Here is an 8,463-nt window from a genome sequence, read left to right as displayed (position 1 = left end):
AACCTTGTTTTTTGGAAATTCTGCATCTGGGTCCTCCCTTCGCACCACAAACTGTGACATACTGTTGAACAGCAGAGGCTCCAAATTAGAACGTTGGGGAACTCCACCGGTTATTTTAGTTTGCTCAGATAGTTACCTATAGACACAAAGTAGTCCCTGTGTTACGTATGGTGAGTGTGGTCGAGAGAGGAGAGGGAGTGGCAGTTTTGGAGCGAGTGTGAGAGAATAACAGAAGAGGAGAGAAGGAAAAAGTGTATACTGACGTGCATGTGTGGTTAAGAATGGAGGGGGCTTCATAAAAAGTAGTCACTGAATTATGCTGAACAACAAAGTATTTGATCAATTGAAGCCCTGACGGTCCTGCACTACATCTGTACTGGATCTCTAAGTTTCCTGAATGTATTTCAAAATAACATAAAATGTAGACGATATATGATGATTATATGCATTACACTTTTCAAACTTATTAGAAAAAACTTGAATATTACAGGAATAGCCAAGATTTAGGCTTTATGGAACCAACTTTGTTTATAATTCAAAAACAGAGAGAAAAAACATCTCCTGATTTAAAAAAAATGCTAATGTAAAATAAAACTAGTCTCCTAGTCTACATTACATTCACACCTTAATAACACTTTTCCATAGTAGAATGAGTGTTTACGTTAGGCTAGAAAACTGTGAGTAGTTAGCTACTACTTCCTCTCTAGGTGATGAAATAACTTCCTCTTTTTCTGTGACATTTTCTATTTACAAAGCAGAAACACAGGCAAACATGCTGCTGTTTGGTTTCAGCATGTTTGCCTGGTTTCAGCATGTTTGCCGAACAATCTGATATTTTACCGTCAATCCAGCATCTTGCTGCAACTCTGCCACACTGCGACTCTCTTCCTTGGGAGAGGTGATGAGAGGGGCTGCTGACCTTCAGCCAATCAAATGGCAGAGTATCTAACCTTGTTGCCATGCAGGTTACACTGAACATTGCGATGAGAAATGTAATGCATTTTTACATTATGTAAAAAAAGTGTTATATTACCATATTATCAAAAATATTGTCAAGGACAACTTCTTCTTTCACAAACTTTGGTTGTGACTTGTCCCTATGGTCCCTATGCAAACTTAAGCCCTTGCTTAATACTTTGAGGTCAGTCGCTGGGTCCGTGTGGATAATGCACAAGACCGCTGCTCACTTCGCTATGCAGAGTCGACAAGCTGACGGACAGACATTAAAGCAACAATATGCGATTTTGCCCCTTTCTGCCACTTTTGTATCCCACCACAACGACCCATTTTCTCCAGTGCACCGAAGCACTTTCACCCAAAGCACCCCTGTCCCTTGTCACACCCGATGTTCCACCAGCACCTGCCTGCACACCCCCAGCTATAACCTACCAGAAGAAACTGCACAATTAAAGGGCCCTTTCACCAAATGTCCCCAGCCCAAGTCACATCCTCAGCAGCCTCCCAGCCCATATCAACTTTCATCTGAGAGTGAGGATGATTATGATCACAGAGAGAGAGTCCCTACCTTACCTCCTGGTCAGTATGACGGCACCACACCGTGGAATGAATTCACAGGTTCGAGAGCTGTGCAAAGGCAAATCATTGGTTGGAGAGGGCAATGGTGGTCCAGTTAAAGTTATGCCTGGTGGGAGTTGCAGGGGCCATCATTCACAGGAATTCTCAGTCTTCACGGTGGGATTATTGCTCCTTGGTGGAGGAAATGGAAACAACTCTCTTCGGAACATGCAGCTGCAGTGGCTATTGAACTGAGACAGCATGTTCACCAAGTGGGTGAGGCCCTTCATGTTTTGAGAGACGACATATATGGTAAAGAGTCTACAGCTTACAGAGATACAGACTGAGCAGGATACCATAGGTGTTGAAGTCTTCAATAATGCCATGAGTAATAAAGAGATTGAGCAGAGACTATTAGAGCAGTGGCCCCGCACATTAGCCCAAGCCTATGACATTGCTCGCTGCCATTTAACCACCAAGGATCATATGTGACTAGTCTCATGCACACAGGGTAATGCAATATGGTTGAACAGAGCCCTGAGCGGCTGTAATCAGAGAAGGCATCGAGGTAGAGGGACCAGAGCCAGCCACTGCATCTCCAGTAGCCAGCTGGAAGCCTCAATCTCAGTAACATAGCTCCAATTGCTCAGGCCTGGGCCACATAAAGAGGAACTGCCCCTCACCAAAGAAAAGCTCCAAAGCCCAAACTCTACCATTTCAATTAATTTCAGTTTTATTTATATAGCGCCAAATTACAACAACTGTCATCTCAAGGCACTTAAATAATATAGTCCAATTCAAGCCAATTGGAGTTCAATTCATTGTAATCATCCATCCATTTTCTATACTGTCAATCTGTTAATCTGTTAACCCAGCAGTCATCGGGCGAAAGGCAGGGTACACCCTGGACAGGTCGCCAGTCCATCACAGGGTCACATAGAGACAAATGAGACAAACAACCATGCACACTCACACCCTAACCCTACAGACAATTTGGAGTGGGTGAAAGCCGGAGTACCTGGAGAGAACCCACGCATACTCGGGGAGAACATGCAGACTCCACACAGAAAGGCCCCAGGCAGGGATCGAACCTGGTACCCTCTTGCTGTGAGGTGACGGTGCTAACCACCATACCACTGTGCAGCCCTCATTGTAATCATAATCCAATCCAATCAAATCCAATTCATTAATTTCAAAATAATCCAATTCAAAACCAATTTCCTAGCTAAGGAAACCAACAGATTGCACCAGTCAGTGAGCATGCCTTGCGACTGTGGAGAGGAACGACTCCCTTTTAACAGGAAGACCCTGTGGCAGAACCAGACTCAGGAAGGGTGGCCATCCGCCTCGACCAGCTAGGGTTTGAAGACAGAAAAGAGGGGAAAAAAACACCATAACACTATTCAAAGGATACCTGTTGGAACGAGGAAACACAAGTTAATGACAAATGTACATAATATCATCTGAGAAATTAAACAGGGGAAAAAGAGAGCAAAGTGAGGAAAGGTGTGACAGATGAGGTCCCCCAGCAGTCTAAGCCTATAGCAGCTTAACTATGGGATGTTTTAGGATCACCTGAGCCATCCCTAACTATAAGCTTTATCGAAAAGGAAAGTTTTAAGACTAATCTTAAAAGTGGAAAGGGTGTCTGCTTCCCGGACATTTACTGGCAGCTTATTCCACAAGAGAGGAGCCTGATAACTGAAGGCTCTACCTCCCATTCTACTTTTAGAAACTCTGGGAACAACAAGTAAACCTGCAGTTTGGGAGCGAAGTGCTCTGTTAGGAAAATATCTTACAATGAGATCTTTAAGATATGATGGAGCTCGGTCATTAAGAGCTTTATATGTGAGAAGAAGAATCTTAAATTCTATTCTGAATTTAACAGGGAGCCAATGAAGAGAAGCTAAAACTGGAGAAACATGATCTCTCCTGTTAGATCTCATCAGAACTCTGGCTGCAGCATTTTGGTTCAGCTGGAGGCTTTTCAGAGAATATGTGGGACAGCCCAATAATAAGGAATTACAGTAGTCCAATCCTGAAGTAACAGATGCATGAACTAGTTTCTCTGCATCACCCTGAGACAGGATGTTCCTGATTTTAACAATATTACGAAGGTGAAAGAAGGCAGTCCTAGAAACCAGTTTTATATGTGCGTCAAATGATAAATTCTGGTCAAAAACAACTCCAAGGTTCCTCACTGTAGAACTAGAAGCCAAGGAAATACCATCTAGAGTAACTATATAACTAGACAATTTCTCCCTGAAGCGCTCAGGTCCAATGAGAACAACTTCAGTTTTGTCTGAATTTAGAAGCAGACAGTTCTGAGTCATCCAGGTCTTTATGTCTTTAAGACAGGCTTGTAGTCTGACCAACCTGTAGGTTTCATCTGGTTTCATAGATAAGTACAGCTGAGTATCATCAGCATAGCAATGGAAATTTATGCCATGCTGTCTGATAATGTTACCTAATGGAAGCATGTATAAAGTGAAAAGAATTGGTCCAAGCACAGAACCGCTATCCGATAACAGATTATTTCTGTGTAAATTATCACAATGTTGAGTTGCACCTATTTTTTCAAGAACTTTTTCAAGAACTTTCAAGATAACCTGGGATTATTCTTATTCTCTTGATGAATAATAAGCAGTTCTAGCTTTACGAAGGGCTTTCTTATACGTTATTTTCCAGATGATTCTCCAAAAGTAGAACTTAACACAACTGATCATTAAATGAAAGTAATTATATTTAATCTCCTTAATTTGAACATTTAATTATCGGGCATTTTCTTTTTTAACTCAAATTAAACATAAAAATAAATAATATGTTGCCTTAAAAATAAACAAGTAATATAAATAAATAAATACAAAATCAAAATAAATAATGAACCTGTCTTGTATATAACTCTTTTACACACTCTTTACCACAAAAAACTGAAGTTCTCACTTGGTTCTACATATAAGTAGAACCAAAAGGCAAAAGTTAAATCGGTACATGTCAGACAATAAATCCATCAGATGCTCCTGCAGCCTGGCAGGAAACTTGTTGCTGCTCTCACTCACAATTAATAGGTTCCTCACCCAATCCAGTCTTCCTGACTTTTCTTCAATACTGGCTGAAATCCGTGCAGAGTTTGGACAGATGCGCTGCACCAGATTGATCACTGGACCCCTGGCAACATCAAGCAAGATGGGCATCAAGTAGTGGGAAAAAAATCACATCTCCCTCATCATATTTCCTCTCCCATAGTTTGAGTTTTTTCGTGAATCCTTTAACTTTGTCATATATTTTCAGGATGAAGTGATAGATTGAGCTTGATAAGTTTGGTAAACACATCACCAAGATATGCCAGGCGCGCCTCCCACTTGGCATCCTCAAACACCAGATGCAGATGATCCACGAGACAGCCAGCGGACGTCTGTGTGAAGCAATAGCTGTTCGTGCTCTATGCTGCTCTCATCACAAAGAGTTTCAAACAGTCTGTGATTCAATGGCTTCAATTGATTCAATTGATCATCTTCACAGCATCGTCCACAACAGCACTTAAAATCAGGGCTCATTCTCTTACTCTCTTACAACTACTTACTCTTACACCCCAGTGGCCACCCAAGTGCAGACGATGCGTTGGTCAAGTCCAAGTCTGATGGTCAAGTCCATCAACCCATATGGCCATACATCGGACAAATTCAGTTTGTCACATCCAACTAATGTACTCATGTTAAAAACGAGTCCATGAGAAGTGATCTCTGGTCAGCATAGTTTTGGCTATTGAGAGCCTTGGAGCTGCGCAAATTTTTCTTGACTAGGAATTTGAATGCTACAGCGAGCCCCTGATTTCGTTCACAGTCGATGAATGAATTAGATGAACTACAATCTATCGATTAAGAGGTATATGTAGTTCAGCTGACTTTTGTTCCTAAAGTGTGAAATTTTATCTTGCATGCAGAAGTACAGCAGTTACTCGCTCGCTAGTATGAGTGCCAACTCTTTTTCTGAACTGAAAACTGCCGATGTCTAAAAGCTTCTTCTCTAATCTAACCATTGTGTGATGTTTTGTAAGTATTTTTGTTTAGTAACACAGATTCTTAACATCTGTAATGCAGAGGGAATGTTTCTGCCTGATTTGCACGACATTTCACCCAGCCAGGGAGAGAACAGCCAAAATGAGAAGACGTGCAGATATCAAAGCTTCTTTTTCAAAAAAAGAATAGAGTCAGATCAAGCCAGAGCTTCCACCAGCAGTGATAAAGCCCAGTCAATCAGCAGCTAGAGATAATGATAGTGAGAGCAATCAGCTCCACCTGCACAGGATGGTTGGTCAAGTTCTGGTGGGTCCACATGTTCTTAAGACACATACTTAACTTTTATATGTACTCACACATTCAATCTTTATAAGCATACATAGCTCATCAACCTGTTTCCACTCCGATTTCACAGAAAAGTGTTAAACATCCAGCCTATTGATGTCTCAGTAATGCATTTTATTTGTGTCTTAAAAGTCTTCACCTTCAGCTGGCCAGCCCCACCCAGCTGAGTCTGATCCAGCAGTATCTGCAGCTCCACCTGCTCACAATGGTTTGTCAACTTCTGTCACTTACTTCCAGATGTGTCCTCCTTAAACAGTTATCTGAAGTTGCCATTTACAACTTTGATTTCATTTAAATGTATAATATTGTTATCAGAATCAGAAATACTTTATCTATCCCGAGGGGAAATTATTTTGCAACAGGCAGCAGCTGTATAAATCAAACCTCACACTGGCATACACTCTGTTCTTCAGACCCCAATTCAAAACATTTATGAAAAATACTGAGGAAAATATGTGACTCCTATGTGTTCATGCCAAGTTTGTAGATCTGATGGATCTGAATGGCTTTGCTTTGCGGTAAGACGTATTGCATCACGTCATGTTGCTTTGTGTGTGCACTGTGACAGTTCTCGCTCCTCTTGAACTACTAATAATCACCTTATTTCTCCCTATAATTTACACATCTTGCATAGTTAACTCTATCCCATACTTGTTATATTCTAACGCTCACTCTTACAGATCTTTAGTCTTTATTTTTCAGTTTTTAGCGGTGTGTCTGGTTCTCTAGCTTAGCATGGCTACCAGTTCTCTTCCTCTATCTCCTGCTTTCACCTGCTCCGTGTGTCAGATGTTTAGTTACTCCTCTGCCTCCTTTAGTGGTAATGGTACATGTAACAAATGTAGTCTTTTTGTAGTTTTGGAGGCAAGGTTATCTGAATTGGAAGCTCGGCTCTGCACTTCACTTGTTACTTTTACTTGAGTAGATTTGTGAAGAAGAAATTGTACTCTTACTCCATTACATTAGGCTACAATGAGGTCGTTACTTTTCTTTTTACCTCTTTGGTATTCTACACGTCATTATTTTTATACGCCTCATTTTAATGTTTTATTTTGACAGAGAGAGAGAGAGACTTCCGCCAAAGGCTCTACCACGTGACTGTGTTTCACCAATCAAACGTAGCTATGCAGTCTCGTCATGTGACCATACTCAATCTCAGTGGTGGGATGGGTTATCTTTACAATTTACAGTCGTAGCAAACAAAAAAGAGAAATGGATGAAAAATGTCAGAATCAACGGTCAGCAATGCAGACACAGACGAAGAGGAACACCCTTGGCCTCATATTGAAAGCATGTTTACCTTACAAAAAGTGTGAAACAGCAGCTACACTATGCGGTGTCTTCTGTGTCTACCAAAACAAACATTTCAGCATTCAAAAACTCAACATCTAACTTGAGGAAACATGTAGCGATAAGTTTCCTAAATTCGTTTCTTTTTTTTTTTTGCTGTGTTTTTTAGTTTTTTATGTCCCATATGTTTTGAACATTTCCTAAGTCTCTTTTAATGTCTTGATCTCCCTGTAGCCTCACATATTGCTTAATTTTTTATTATTTAATTTTTTATTGAAGTACTAGCTATTTTGTAATTAATTCAATTTATTTAATTGATTAGATGAACTCTAATTTGCCTAAAGATGATTATTTTGTATTTTTGTCTGTCTGATTGAATGCTTGTGTTAACAAATAAATCTCACATTCCTCAACAGTTACTCAGTACTTGAGTAGTTTTTTCACCAAGCACTTTTTTACTCTTACTCAAGTAATTAGTTTGACTACCTTTTACTTTTACTTGAGTCATATTATTCTGAAGTAACAGACTTGAGTACAATTTTTGGCCACTCTACCCACCTCTGCTCTATATATCCAACTCTGCCTCACTCTTGCAGTCCTCATCAACTAAATATTAATATCAAATGAAAATTATACATACAGTATGTCTCTAACATTATTACAACAGGGCTCTGAAGTTTTGAATGCAGGCAAGTGTGACATTACATTTGTTACATCTGCTCCGACGTCATGTTGGAAACATTCTGAGCCAAAATACGAAGCGTGCACAAGAAGTCATCAAGCAAATGCGTCAGACATTAGCAACCTATAAACGGGCCTGTTAGGCAGGTGGATTAACAATTCCACGGAATTGAACTACTGGGAGCTGGTTCTCAATTCCCATCCCAACACAGTGGTAAAGAAAAAATGCTAAGTGCACAAGTATACAAGTAATACCATACAAAATGACATCCTGGAATGCTTGGCAAACATGGTCCGTGAATATGTCCTTCAGGAAGTGAAGGACAGTGAGGTGTTCTCAATTCTTGCAGATGAAATAAAAGACCTAGGGGAAAAAGAGTAGTTATCACTGGTTTTCAGGTACTACTATAATGGAGTAGCACACGAAAATTTTGTTGAAAAAAAAAAATTTGTTGAAAGACTTTCAACAAATGACACAATTAGATGCTGAAGGACTTAGAGACAAAATAATCCACATTCAAAAAAGTATGGACTTGAGTATAAATCCAATCTTGTTGGACAAGGATATGATGGTGCATCTGTAATGAGTGGGAAACACTCTGAAGTTGCAGCT

The sequence above is a fragment of the Leuresthes tenuis genome, unplaced genomic scaffold, assembly GCF_036924035.1.
Source record: "Leuresthes tenuis unplaced genomic scaffold, fLeuTen1.0.hap1 SCAF_10, whole genome shotgun sequence".
NCBI lineage: Eukaryota > Metazoa > Chordata > Actinopteri > Atheriniformes > Atherinopsidae > Leuresthes > Leuresthes tenuis.
This window is presented reverse-complemented; position numbering follows the sequence as displayed.